The 14,334-nt window shown below is 39.8% G+C and overlaps 1 long non-coding RNA gene across 1 annotated transcript; it reads left to right on the top strand.

The window, feature by feature from the left end:
• Positions 1-14,035, top strand: LOC121665637. Its single transcript, XR_006016441.1, has 4 exons — positions 1-330; positions 6,629-6,794; positions 9,378-9,591; positions 12,938-14,035. It is a non-coding gene; the product is annotated as an uncharacterized LOC121665637 (long non-coding RNA).
• Positions 14,036-14,334: the final 299 nt, after the last annotated feature.

The following is a 14,334-nucleotide window of genomic DNA, read 5'->3' as shown; positions in this document are numbered from 1 at the left end:
GTTCAAGTCTCCCGTCAAAGCGCGCTGTGAGCGCGGTGGTGGTGCCGGGGGCGGTGGGGGCCGCGGGCGGGGCTCGGCGGGCGCGGGGATGCGGCGTGAGGGGCTCCCCGTGTGCCCGCCCTGGGTTCCCCGCACCTCCGAGCAGCGCTGGCACCCGCGCGTCCCGGGGCTCCGAAATACCCCTGTAAGCACGGGGGGAACGAGAGCCGGCGCTTTCAGGGCCCGCGGGCCGAGGCTGCCGCTGTGCGCGGGCTGCAGGAGCTGAGAGGGACCTGCCTGCTGTAGGACAGCGCAGCGGGGCTCCGCTGCCGCGCACAGGTACGGACCCAGGTACGTCTGCTCACATGCGACTGAAAGGTTACACAGCCTGCAGGAATGCATAAAATAAAAAATATTAACATTTCACTCCTTGTCGTGGTTCTTGTTTTCATTCATGGTAGTACTTAAGCTTTTTATTTCAGTAAGAAGCGTGGAGCAACAGATCAGCACTCTTTCTGTCTCCGTCAGCATCCGGTCTTTGTTGGGAGATGGCGATGATTCAGCCATCGGACTAATCTCAGATGAGACGTGTGTTTGCTAGAAAGAGTAAGATATTGCATTTTATGATTAGGAAAGAGTTTGTTCATCATTGTCCTTAAATTATGTGCCAGGGAGCAAGGCGCTCCTCTTGGCCAGTGAATCAGGAGCGATGAACTCTGGAGCTTTATGGAGAGGTTTGACGCTACTGCTTTATGGGGTGAGTTGTCAAACATGAAACGTGACAGCTGTGCACTTGTACCTCAAGTGCACAAACACAATAGATCAAACACATTGCAATTCTGCATCTGTCTGCCATGGTTTCTCCGGCTGTTTTTTTCCTCTTACTCATTCTGAACAAATTGGACTTTTTGTATCCCTACCAGCCGTGGAAGCTGAATGTTTCTTTCTCATTTTTAACAAAAAAGTGCCAGTTGTGGATTCCAATGGTTATTGCATGTCATACAAGTAAAAGATACACACTCCAGCAATCCTTTGCCATCTTTGGCTCTGAAGTGAATCTTTCTGATTCATGCTCCACAGCTTTACAGATTATGTTTTTTTCTTTACATCAGTGTAACATATAATTCTGCAGTTGTTTTAAGCAGAGACTATTAAAAACAGTATTACCATGGTAAGCTCGTCTTCCACCCAAATGAGTAACCTCACAAAAAGTATCTCACTGACTGATCATTGTTGACATTTGAAAGCAACAAGGTTTTAATTAAAAGTTCTGTTGATGATGCATGAATTTCAAAAATTCATTTTGATTTCCACTTAATTAGCTACATAAAACTAATAAGTAGGGAAAATAGAGATGCAAGTCAATGACAGAAGAAAGTACCACAGTACCTTTTCAGGGCATTAACTATTAAGTCAAAACAAGACAGTAAATTATATAGACAATTTAAATACTAATTTTGTCTATGGTCATCTTCTCCCCGCTTGTATTCTCTTCAATGAAAATAATGTCATTGATGTAGAATTTATCCTGGTTGCCACAGTGGGTGTAGCTAGCAGTCATTTTATTTAAGGTGTGTTTTTTCCAAGAGTTTTCAAGATCTTTCCTTTGCTCTTATTTTTTTTGTACCATAAGTGTTGAAGAACTGCTTTTTATTAGGCATTTTATTCCAAGAAACAGTCCTGGAAACTCAGCAATAGAGGGTGATATAAAAAGCTTCAACTCCTTTTCTCCTTTTCATGTTATTTATTCTGTACGTACATACTTCCCCCTCTAATACAGAATTCTTCTGTAAAGGTATTTGGTGAAATTAATGAGAAACTGACCTAAACCCAGGGAAGTTGGAAGGCATTTAAAAACAAGAGGAAAAGATAAGAGTGATGCAGACTGGGAAATACCTGTTCTTTGGAGCAGAGAGTTTATTGGATGCAAAGCAAAGTTTTTGACTTCCAAGGAGTCTAAAAAGCTAACCAGTGAGTTTACCTCATAAACTCCTACAGCTAGTGCTTGAAGTCTGCTAATTCACTGTTAAATTTGCAAGAGTAAGGGATATAGCTTTCAAGTAGAATCCGCAGAAGATTGCAAGGCTTCAGGGAGGAGTCAGGGTTTGTTAAGGTTGGTTAGAATAACTAAAGACTGAAGCAACAGTCTGCTACCTAGTTGCAATAAAGTTTTGTGGATATTTTTTTCCTTTGTGAAAACTGAGCAGAGCTCATGAAGATCCTACTTGCAGTGTAACACTGCTAATTATGCCTTTTCTCAGCAGGACATAGGTGTCTTTGTGTTTTTTCATCACGGCAACTCCCTGCTTCCTTGATACCACCTTCTGGGCCTGGGAGACTTCAGTGCAACAGCTGTAACAGTCCTGAAGAAAGCAGGTTGCTGTCTACTCCTCCAGCTGTGTGCTGAATGCTTGGCCATGATTCCAATGTGGGAAGTGTCTTGAGAATTCTTCATCTCAGCATCAGCTGTGCATATGAAAGCTAATATGAAAAGCAAGAACTCTCCCAAAATTTAGCACAACACGTGAGCTAAGTATGTGAAGCAGGTGAAGTATAGGATTTCCATGAGGAGGGCAGTGATTAGTGCTGGATACTGCCCTCCAGTCTGCAAAATCACTGATGCTGCAAGTGAGTGAGTGACCTGTGTGTCTGGGAGAAGCAGTGCACTTGGTCTGAAAAGTCATTTGACAGAAAGTGATGCAGGTGCAGAAGCTGCCTCTGACACCTCTGCTACTGATGCAGGAAGTTTGCTCTGAACTTCTTACTGAAAGAGACATGAACCACACTTGTTCTAAATAATCTGTCACTGTTTTGCAACTCTGAAACTCTTGAATAGGCAAAAATAGGTACAGGATTTTTCCATGTACTGCTTGTGAGACAATGTTCCGAAGAAAGACATGCTGCTCTCCTTTTTATATGTGAATATTCTCTGTGGAAGCCTACTGGTACATGGGGTGCATGTCTTCTTTGAAAGTTATGCTGCTGGGTACCAAAGGCAACTGAGCAAAACTCGCTCTCTTTGTGTTTCAGTTTCTTTTGTCTCCAATAGGAAAGGCTGCATTTGAAATAGATTTTTTTTTTTTCCCCCCTGAAATGAAATGTAGACAGCTTTGGCTATCAGTAATTCCCTTTCTAAGTTTCCACCTGTAAGTGATCTGACTCTTAACTGTTAAACAAGAGTCTTTGCATTCAACTGAAATACACCTTATATTCATGATTTCTTAAATGGCACTTTGAATAATTGTAATGTTTGGGTTTTTTTCCTTCTAATTACGGGTTCTAAAATTAGGCCTATGAACAAGAGTGAGTGTACTGTTGTTTTCTAAAATGAGGTCATTTTTTCTTGTTTTGGCTTAGAGTGCAGCTCCACAAACAGTTGCATCAGCACTACTGCTGAGTAAACTAGCAAAATGGTAGAAGCAGTTGAGTGAGAAAAGGGCAGGAATCACTTAGTCAGGCTTTGCTACTGGAAAAAGTTGTCATGTGGAACCATTTATCATGTTAAACCTCAGTAATTTATTTAAACATATCTCAATATTATTCTTAATTTCTGCATGATATTTTCATAGAAGGGAGTTGTAAAAACAGATACAGTCCATAAATAAATTTAATTTTTTTGCAGGAAGCAATTATTTCTTTTTATGTGCTTATGGTGTTTCTAGAAACACTAAGAGAAGTGATATGCTTTTTGATTAGACAAAACCTGAAGGCTTCTAACTGGGTTTCTCACAGTTTTTCTTTAATATTAGAAATGCAAACTGCATCTGGAATACTCTAGAAGAACAATAACATCCTAAGTATTGTAAAAAGATCTGTGGTTGGGAAGGAAAGGTGTTTTTAGTTTAAACAGTGGACTAGACCATTTGGGATCAGCTGGAGACAAGCTACTGGCCAATCTCACTTGAAGGCAGAATTAGGATGTTATCAGAGCCAGTCTGTGGCAAAATTTGTCCCTTTAGACAGCTGCTACTTTCAATTACTTTGGACCAAGTGCAGTTTCACTTTCTTATGAGTCATTAGAATTAAAGGAATGTAATCTTAGAAGTCCTGATTTGTATTTGCAATCAATAACAGCTGTAATATTTATGTTAATGTTACAGTTAGTGCTGTGCGTCCTGGTATTAGGGCACTTCTCGTATACATTTAAGATGAGTCTCATTTGTTTAGATATAAAAATACAGCACTTGCAAACACTTAAACAGTGCTTGTGCTAAATAGCCAAAAAAGTGGAACCAAATTCCCCAAATAGTGAGACTTTTTCCATACTAAAAACTTTTTAAAATTTTTATTTTTTCCTTCGTTCACATTTGCTTCTCTTTACACTTTAATTTTCAGTGACAGACAGCAAAGTGGATGTGAGTTTACAAAAGCTCAATAAATAAGGTATCCTTCACTCCTACTATTTGAACATTTCCCCCTTGTTGGCAATGTCAAGTTTTCTGAAAATAGTCTTTGGAAGTGGGAGAGGAGGTTATTTTTAGAAATTTGTTTGGGTCTAAATACCATGTACGTATTTAGAATCAGCGTAGAAATTTGTAAGGAAAATGTTTTTCTCTAACAGGCATGAGCCACACTGCCAGCAGATGTTTCTTTAACCTGCTACATCTGAGAGCATGTCTGGAGGGCTGGTATGTGTGGCTTTGATGACACAAGGCGTGGTAACCATTTGGGTGCATTCTCAGTGTGCTTTTATGAAGCAGGAACTTTTGTAGTAGACAGCACCGAAATTACATAATGCAATTTGTTGTAATGACTGGGTAGTGTGTTGAGGGAGCAGTCCCTGTAACATAATGTAAAATAATGCTCTTCTATCTGTTCAAAAGGCCAAGAGAAAGAGACTGCTGTTTAAAAGTACTGAGTGTCCTGGAGGTCACTTGGGTGCCTCAGGCCACCTGGCCAGTGAAAATAGGGCCTTTTTTTAAAACACTCCTAAAAAGAGATTTGAAGTCTGTTCTTAATCTCCTGGAAAAGTGTCTTCTGATCTGTAATGTTAAATGAAATTTTCAGGATACTTGGGGATTAGGATGTAGGATTCTCTACATATTCACTGCTGCATTTTGACTGGGGTTTTCCCCAGCTCTCCACGTAAGCACCTGTAAGGAGGGTGAGGAGAAATGCACATTGGTTTAGCCTTTCCTGGGTTCCTGCTGTCAGAAAACTGGCCATTGCTGGGGCAGGGAGATAGATGAGACCAGGCTATCAGCTCGTTTTGGGTGCACAGCTTTTCCTCTCTCAGACTGAAACCCAGGCAGTTCTGGGGCTGCTGCTGCTGTCATGGCCCTGGATTTCAGAGCTCAGCTCTCAGCAATCTTAGGCTTGAGGAACGGGCGTCTCATCCTTCTGCATTCTCACCCGCCTCTCCTTATGAGCATTCAAAATGCAGCAGAACTGAGACCCTACTCTGTAAGGAAAGGCTACTCAGTTGAAAGTGAGGATGGTTTTCTGACCTGTTTATGTTTCTAAAGGTCTAGCATTGAATTAATGCCATGCTGGAGCTGGAAATAACTGGTCATATTAAAGGAGAAGGGAAGATGTCTTCTGGTTTTGCTCTACACTGTCTTTCATTTTCTTTTCCTCCCATCTTTTCTTTAAGCAGTTGTGTTTAAAAATATGTCATTTATTGACTACTGTTTTAGGGATGTTGCCAGGTGTGGCCGTGGATTTGGGGATTTGATCAAGTAGTATTTAAGGCAATTGAATGTAATGACTCCACCAGCTCTTGTGGAGTTTCTCTCTTATGGAGATAAATTGAATTCTTTGCAGAGTTTGCAAGGGCTGCCAAAGGTATCTCAGTGTTTTAATTTCTGTATGTTTGTGTATAATTCTTGCAAGACAAAATATTAAAATTTCAAAATATGAAATTCTTTTTTTTCCTTCTGTTTAGTCAAAAATATGTAAGATGGCAAGCACAGCAAACCCCATCAAGAAAAAGATGTCACAGTGTAAAGTCCAGCTATTGCCAATATAATTTGCCTTCTGCACTGTACTTTAACAGTCTTTAATTATGTGATAATGTAAGATTTAAAACTAGATACCCCTCACATTTTTTTCATCAACCACAGGTGATGTGTAACACTGTTCTGTCTCTGTTTGACAGTACAAGAAAAGAATGTCCTTGCCTTTATTACAGTTTTAATGAATGCTAGGAAATTATAAACCATTTGCGTTAGTTACTGTGAATTTAATGCATTGTTAAGGTGTCAAGAGAGTTAGTTGGTCGACTCCAGTGCCTGTGAGTTAAACAGTGATAATGAGACAATTGCTTAGAGTTAAGTTATGGTATTAATTATTTTGCTGACTTGTGATTAATATATTACTGAAAAGAAAAAGCTTCACACATGTGAAACACAAGTTTTGTGTCACCTTCCAATGTCAGCTTCCAATTTACTAATACTGACTAAAACAAAGAAATAATAGAAATAATTTCCAAAAAGAAACCTTACATGTGATTTCATACTCTTTTTAGAATACTTTGAAGGAAAAATATGTTGTCTTTTTGATTTTACCTTTGTGTTTGAGGACTGGTACAATTGTAAATACAAGCAATTGTTAAGTAGCTAATAGTCAAGCCAAGAGCTTGTATAAGTCTTGATGATGATTATCATTATTATCATTATTATTATTATTTAATTGATGAACTGTTTTTAAGGTATACTGCAATCACCTTTAAAGAGTACTGTACACACAAAAGAAAAAACAAGTTTGTTCCAAATGAAGAGTGGATATGTGTGGTGTACAGTGTGGCCGGAACTCACCTGACCTGGCACTGCAGAACGTGGCACTGGACTGGAATGTTTTGGTCCGTGTATGTGCAGGTACAGTTTTCCAACATACCTTGAATTGTAAAGATTCCACTTTCAGTGGTGAGATTCCTGTTTCCACTGGGGCAAAATTTCCACACAGAAAAAGAGGACATCGCCTGAGGCACTCCAGATGTGTGATGTCCCTTATTCAGCAAATCAGATGAGCAGGTGCTGAAATGTTGGCTCTTCAAGCAGTCCCAGTAGAGTTATTACAGAAAAATGTGTGTGTTTACTACAAAATAAAAGCAAATTTGCAACACTAAAAAGAACCCACAACCAAGATATTCTAATTTGTGTATATCACAATGCAATTTTTCTGCAATTTATTCAGTTAGACAATACATTTGGTGCAATTCACAAAACGACTTTTCAAATCCACTTCTAATGTTTGCATGATACACTTTCATGGTGAAACTCTTCCACCTTAGCATTTTTAATCTCTATCTATCTATCTATCTATCTATCTATCTATCTATCTCTATCTCACATATAGAATTAGGATTATTTTTGTATTTTCTTTATTTTTAGGTATTCTTGGGTTTTATAGTCGGTATTTTTCCAGTATTTGTCTAATCAGTAACGTATGGTATTGAATAGTGTCACTGGAAGTAGAAGCCTAAACAAAATTCCTCACTTGATTTGAAAGGCAAGCTTTCTTTCTGAATTCTAGCACTGCTGTATTTAATGTAGTTTCTTGTCTTTTTGTATGTTCTTATCAGGACTGCTGTCTTAAATCTTAGATTTCAAAGTTAGCAGTATAGAGTATGATATCCTTCCTGTAACTAGAATTGTATAGAGGAACAGAAATATGTCTGTATGAATTAACATGCAGATCAAGGCCTTGGGGGCGTGGGGAAGCACTAGACCTCCTGATATCGAGAAAGACTAACAATTAAACCCTAGGTCAGAATCTGTAATAGTGCCAATGCAAAACGAGAAAAGAATTACAATATTAACAAGTAGCAGTGCTAAAAGCAGGGGCTTTGCTAGAGTTCATTATTAGCAAGAAAGGAGAAATGAATAGTACATTCTGGACCTCCTAAACTGACAAAATTAGGACATAAATTATATTTACTTTTGAAACAATGTATTACACCACTTTCATATCTATCCCCAAATATGAAATGAAAAAGTTTTAATATTTAAGAAATAGAAATTTTTAAATCATGTTCTCTGAAAAATATATAATTATTACAAGTATTATTGAGTACTGCATTTGAGAACTATGTGGAAAACATTTCTCGCTTTCTTATTCAGTTTTTTTTAATGGATTTCAACAGTACTTAGACATACTTGAAGTGAGTGTGGACCAGGTCTTATTGTTTCCCTGTGTCATCAAGCAATTTTCCTTCCTTGTTTCCTCAAGGCTTTCACAGATCAACAGAGGATCAAAAAATCCCTAAATGTGATAGAAAGTTTTTGGAAAAATTGTAAAAATTGACAAAGCACTCAGAGGGAATTATATTGTCTGAAGAAGATGTTTAACCTGTTCAGGCTAACACATCTGCCATTAAAATATCCTTGCAAACCATTCTTTCCATGCTGTGGTGTGTGCTGAAGGAGGCACAGTGACATGCAGTGCAGCTGCTGTGGCGTGTGCCAGAGTTTAGGCTGAGCTGAGCAAGGCTTGGAAGCCGTCTTTAGCATCATCCAAAGCACGTGCTCTGCCTTTTTACCTGAAAATCTGATGCTATCACATAAAACAAAATACCTCCTCTCAACAAGCACTGTTTTGTTCTCCACTTGAATTATGCTGATTTTAATTACCAGTTAAGAATGTTAAAACCCAGATTGCTTTCTGACCCTCTGTATGCTGAATTGTTGGGAAATATTTTGTTTGGTTTTAGCACTGTTTGGCACCAATTTTATTCTTTGCAATTGTGTGCCATTACAAAGTACATCTTCTTCCATTTTCTGCTGTTCTGACATCATCAAATTCTAGTCACTACCCTATTCTACAGTGCTCTTGTTGCTAAGAGCCTCGACTCACAAAGCAAAAGGAAATATGTGCATGTGAAGAAAAGAATCTGGTATTATTTAAGATTCCTCCTGCTGTTTGTGATGTGCTTCATGTCAGAAATTAGGGAACCAAGAAGTTTTCTAAATCTCAGAGCTCTCTGGCTTAAGCCTTTGGGGATGAAATGCTTTCTCTAGACCTTTCTGGTTTACAGATCCTAAAGATGCACCCAGTTACAGCTTTGTTTACTAAAGAGCCAAAGACACATTTAACAAAGCTGCAGTACTGCCTTCATTATACTCCTTTGTGCAGGCACATCAGAGGGAAGAAAATGCATGGAGGAATGTGAGGTAGACAGTGAAGGAATCCAGGGGACGGTAACTGTGGGGAGGAAGAAAATAAAGTGACAGAAAAGGAAAAGGTGCTAGGAAAATAGATTATAAAGTGGAAGAGGGGTAAAAGAGGAGACAGAATGACCTGGAAAAGAAAAAGAGAGATGGCATTCCTGTGAGTTCTGTGGATCATGCTCAGCACATCTCTCTTAATGTGGTTTGATGTCTTGTTATAATGGTGACGTGGTGCATCAGTGTAGTGGTTTGTAGTGCAGCATGGTAAGCTCACAATGTGCTGTTTTACAGGTCCTCAGTAACTTCTGAACAGCTATAATCAGGACAATAATACCAGCGGAGGGGGTAATGCTGCAGGTGAGGTGTAAATAGATGGAAGAGACAGCCTGTGATGAAAGACATAAATGGAGAAGACAGAAAAACTGGAAAAAAACTGAAGAAGGGACAGGAAGAGGTTCATGAACAGACAGCTTTCCAGAAACAAGCTTTTGTTCTCTTATGGACAGTAAGTACTACTGGCAGAAGTGCTCTCTCAAGTGGGAGGTGACAGGAGCTGGGAAAGTTAAACTCACTGACCAGATGAAAAATGGAGCATGTGTTTACAGGGAGTGAACTAAAGCAGGGAAAGTGACGGCATATTACTACCTAAAAATGTGGTTGGATATGTTACAGTGACCTGTGCTGGAAAGGTGTGACACACGTTCTGTAGCACTCATCTGAGTAGGTGTAGCACAGTATGCATCAACTCACAAAATGGGTCTGCTGTTAGGAAAGCCAAGATAACACTTTCCCTTCAGGGAGCCATACAGCTCGGCAACTGTTAACTGGGTACCTGCAGGGTGTTAAAAAAAAGCCCAGAGCACACAGATTTGTTCTTTTGTCTATGCAAATTCTTTTTGGAGGGGGAGGATTTTTTAGAAATGGAGTATTTTTTTTTTTCTTTTTCATTCACCATTTTCCAGGATTTTTTTTTTACTAAAACCAAATTCAGATCCTTTCTTTTCAGTCTTCTCTTTTCAATCTTGGGCTTTCTGAATTAAATGCTGCAATATTAGCTGCCTGCAGTTCCTGTGATTGGACTCCATGGGTGGTCCGAGTAATTTTCAGACAATGGAGCTGGTTCTTTTCTCACTCACACCACTGTAACTCATTGGCTTCAGTGAAGTTACTCTTGATTCACAGTGTTGTGAAGGAAGAGTTGTGGTTGCTCTTTCCTATGTTCTTTAATCTCCATTATATTTTTGCTTACATGTATAATTGATTTTCTGAGAATATCTCCTGCTGCTGACAGGTAGACCTAGGAACTTCCTAAGACAGAAATAAATGTAAGCATTTTTGGGTCACTGAATTCAATCCACTGCTTCTACAATATTATGTTATATAATCTCTTTCATAAACTGCTCAGACTTTAAACATTCATTAAGATCTGTTCTTACTACAATGGGTAAATTCAGACAGAAAGGTTAGTTACATCCTGTGTAAATTTAAAACCACAACTGAAATAATTTTCAAATGCTCTAAAAGTATTTTTCTTTCTCACCTATGTCTCACTTTTTAGTACAGCAACCATGATAAAGGCTTCATTCTTGGCAGAAGGGGGCTCAGTTCTGGGAAAGCATGATTCTGAAATTACAGGCATACTTTGGAAGGGTTACTGAGTATTTTTCTTTCATGGTCACATCCCTCTTGCAGATTTTAGTGGGAACAGTCATCTGACAAAAATTTTTGCCATACCTGAAGTGCCACTCTGAAAGTAATTCCAGAAGGAGAAGGGTATGGAACAGGTGTGTACAGCTTAGCTGAGGATAGATTACTGCAGACTTTGACTTACTTATGGTGGGCTGCCTTCCAGTTACTACCCTGTTGTAACAAATCCCATCCATTTTATACAAATTTGTTCTTCATTTATGGAATTAATGGGTCTAATTGACATGAAGCTGAAAATCATCAATATAATCAATAAGTTTTATTGTAATTAAAGGATGAAAAGCACAGCCCCATTTTTCTCTTACATAGTGTAAATGATTCAGCTGAAGCCAACAGAATTATGCTGCTACATGCAAGTGCTACTGTGATACCTCCCTGTCCTCCCTACCTTTCCTATACATATGTGTTGATGTGGAATATAATGTTCTTTTTTGCCTTGTTGTCATGGGTTAGCATAGCTATGGAAGTGACACTCAGCAAGCAGTGGTACACGGGTATTCCACATTACAGGTGGTTTTCACCCAACAATCAGATTTCCCTGCAGTACACAACGTGTTGTTCCATCTTTCTGAACATTCCATTGCACCATTCCACTTTGCCTGCAGCTGGTGCATGGCAACAGATATGGTACACCCACTCAATGCCATACAGAAGGTAAATAAGTAAGTAATGAGTATTTTGGACCAAAACCACTACACTTGTGTTGCTAAATCTCTGTTCTGCAGCCCACCTTAGCAACAAGCCCATTGCCTGTACATCTGTTCTGAAGTTTGACTTCAGAAGTTGCAGTTGTTACTGAGGTCAGCTCTTGACCATTGCCATTTAGCAATGGCAGCTTGTGCTTTGCAGCAGCTGGAAGGAAGGTGGTGGCTGCGTATCACAAGGGAGGGAGGAAGAGGTGTATTAGTTGTGAAAGCCAAACTGTGGTCACTGTACAGCAACCAGTTGGCTGTGATACTGCTCTGGTGCCTCTTGATCCCACCCTTTGGCTACTCTATTTCTGATGCACAAAAAGGTGCACCAGTTGCATCATGAAAGTACAGTAAGCCTAATACTTCTAGGACTTGCTGGAAATGCTCAAAGTAATTGTGTGGTATGTTCATGCAACGCTTTGTAGGAGTGGTAGAGCACTCCCTTAGTTTTGTTGGCATTACATTGCCTATGCAATATGGGCCTATGGTGTTTGCTCTGAGGGTCTCTGGGATTGCTGGACATGGGACATCCAAGGTGAGACTGCTGCATGTATGCAGTAACATGATGAGATTATTAGATACCAAGAATCCCAGACACACTCAGTTCTCAAAATCTCCCTAGAGAACAATTCTGGTTGGAAAAGAGGACAGACAACGAATCTAAGGCAGCCTGAATATGATAGCCATATCTAACCAGGTCTATAGGTCTCCCTTCTAATGCAATGCCTTCATGCTTCCCATAGCCAGTTCTTTCTTATCGGCAAATTTTCTTTGTCAAAAGTGTGAGAGGTGCCCTGCTGTATGCTCATGTGGTGAGCAGTTGCTAGTCAGAAATCCCCAGTGCATCACCATTCTCAGCTTTACAGTCAGCAGCTCTGAACCAGCACATGTTATGCGGCTGTTGAAAGAGGGCATTGCCTCTGGTCACGATCTGCTGCGTGCTCAGCAACGTGCTGAGCGCAGGCCAAGGGGAGAGCAGCGAGGCAGGTCGAACTTGTTTCTTTCACCCACACAGCACACTGGGCCAAAGCAATTGTTTGGTAGGCTGTGTGCTACACAGGCCTGATACAAAGGTTTGGGGAGAGTCTGGTTTTTGTCTTCTCCTAGATGCTTCCTAACCTCTAAGTGCATAATGGTGATGGGTTGTTTTGAGGCTTAGAGCTCTGATAAGTGGTCTTTGGCAGAGTTACCCGTTCAGTTTAAGACATTACCACTCTCAAGTGTCTGTTTTTACTCTGTTAAAAAAATACCTACTTTCATTGTTGTACTCTCCTAGAATGATCACAACCTCAGGAAGTTGAGAGAAATCACATCTTAAAACACAGCAAGTAAATGTGCCAGAGCTTGTTGTTCAGAGCCTTTGGCCTTTGCTTCTTAGCCATGAGTGGAAAGAGTCCTTGCTAGTGCCTGCACGCCTGAGGACAACCATTCTTGCCTTTGCTGCCACTGCAGGTCCTCTGTCACCCCAGAAGTCCAGTGCTTGTCCATATGGAGTAGTGGTGTCACAGCTATTACAACTTAGAAGAGCAAGGAGTATGTGTAAAGAAGCTTCAAAGTCACTGATATTGTATTAAACAAAATTGAGGGCTGTTCTTTGGAAAGTAAATTAATGAAGAAAAAATTCTCATGGAATTTTTATGGTTTATGTCATCTTGAAAGTGGTTACCATGGACTTCTTAGGATTTAGTGGCTGTTCTGATTCACTAAAAATTGCAGATGTAGTAGAAAATAGGTTGAAATATTCATTTATATCAGGAATAAAATGATATGACATCAGACTAAAATACGAGGTTTTAATCTTAATTTCACTAAGAGATTGTGTTGAAATGGTATTGCTGTCTTTATTTGTCCATCTGTTTTTGAAATGGAAGGAGATTGGAAGCAGGAATGGGATCCCTTTCACTTGTCTGAGGAAGTCATGTGAGATTTTGTTAACAAAAATCAATGCAAAAGGTAGTCAATCATAAGACACAAGTCCACACGAAATCAAACTTCAGTAGTTCTGATGTTTACACAAGCACCTCGTAGTTGGTTCATGTCCAGCAATGGATTAAGCCAAACTGGCTGGAAACAGTTAGAGATGCTGGTGGTATGCCCTGCCCACCTCCCACAGGTTCCCACTTCTGCATCAGGAGTGGCTCAATGCCTCCTTAATCAGCACCTGGGTTTCTGCGTTCTGCAGATTGGCACATTAAGGCAAGCCAACATCAGTTTCTGTTCAGGCTTAAGCCAGAGCATTCCTGCAATGGGAGATGTCTCTCAAGAGAGATCAATGTACCTAGTGGGGTAGATGACTCGTCAGCTGCACCTTAATCTATAGGGTGGCATATATATTAATACCTTCATCATTATTTTGTTAGAGGAGAATTTTTAATATATTGATCTGAAAGATCACAAATCATTAATGGAAATGTAAAGTTGAGGGGGTATAAGATGTGGGTGATAGCAGAAGGATGCCAAGAGGAGCAGTCATGACCATTAAATTTTCTAGTTGGTGAAAGACTATGTCTGTCTATCATATTTAATTTTGTCAATGTAATTTTGCTTCTGTTTTTCAACACAACAGCTCAAAAATGTAAAATAAAAAAATAATTTGTTATAAATCACTGCACTGAATTTAGAAAAGAGCATGTTTTGGCAGTACTCTGTGCTGTACAGTGCTCCCAAGGAGTGCATAAATGCATTCCTAAGGCACGAGTGGTCACATCAGCATTTTTCCCGTGACACATTTCAGACAACCGGGCTGTGTATTTGAAAGACACTGACTAAAATGTTGTTGGAAGGTGAGGTGCTATGCCTGACTGGCCATTTTCCTGCCCCAACACGAACACCATGTACAGTCAGCAGCG

Source organism: Corvus kubaryi, unplaced genomic scaffold (genome assembly GCF_017639235.1).
Source record: "Corvus kubaryi isolate FWS band 111438036 unplaced genomic scaffold, C.kubaryi_AGA036_p1.0 37334, whole genome shotgun sequence".
Taxonomy (NCBI): domain Eukaryota; kingdom Metazoa; phylum Chordata; class Aves; order Passeriformes; family Corvidae; genus Corvus; species Corvus kubaryi.
Note: the sequence above shows the minus strand (reverse complement) of the source record. Positions and strands in the feature narration are given on the sequence as shown.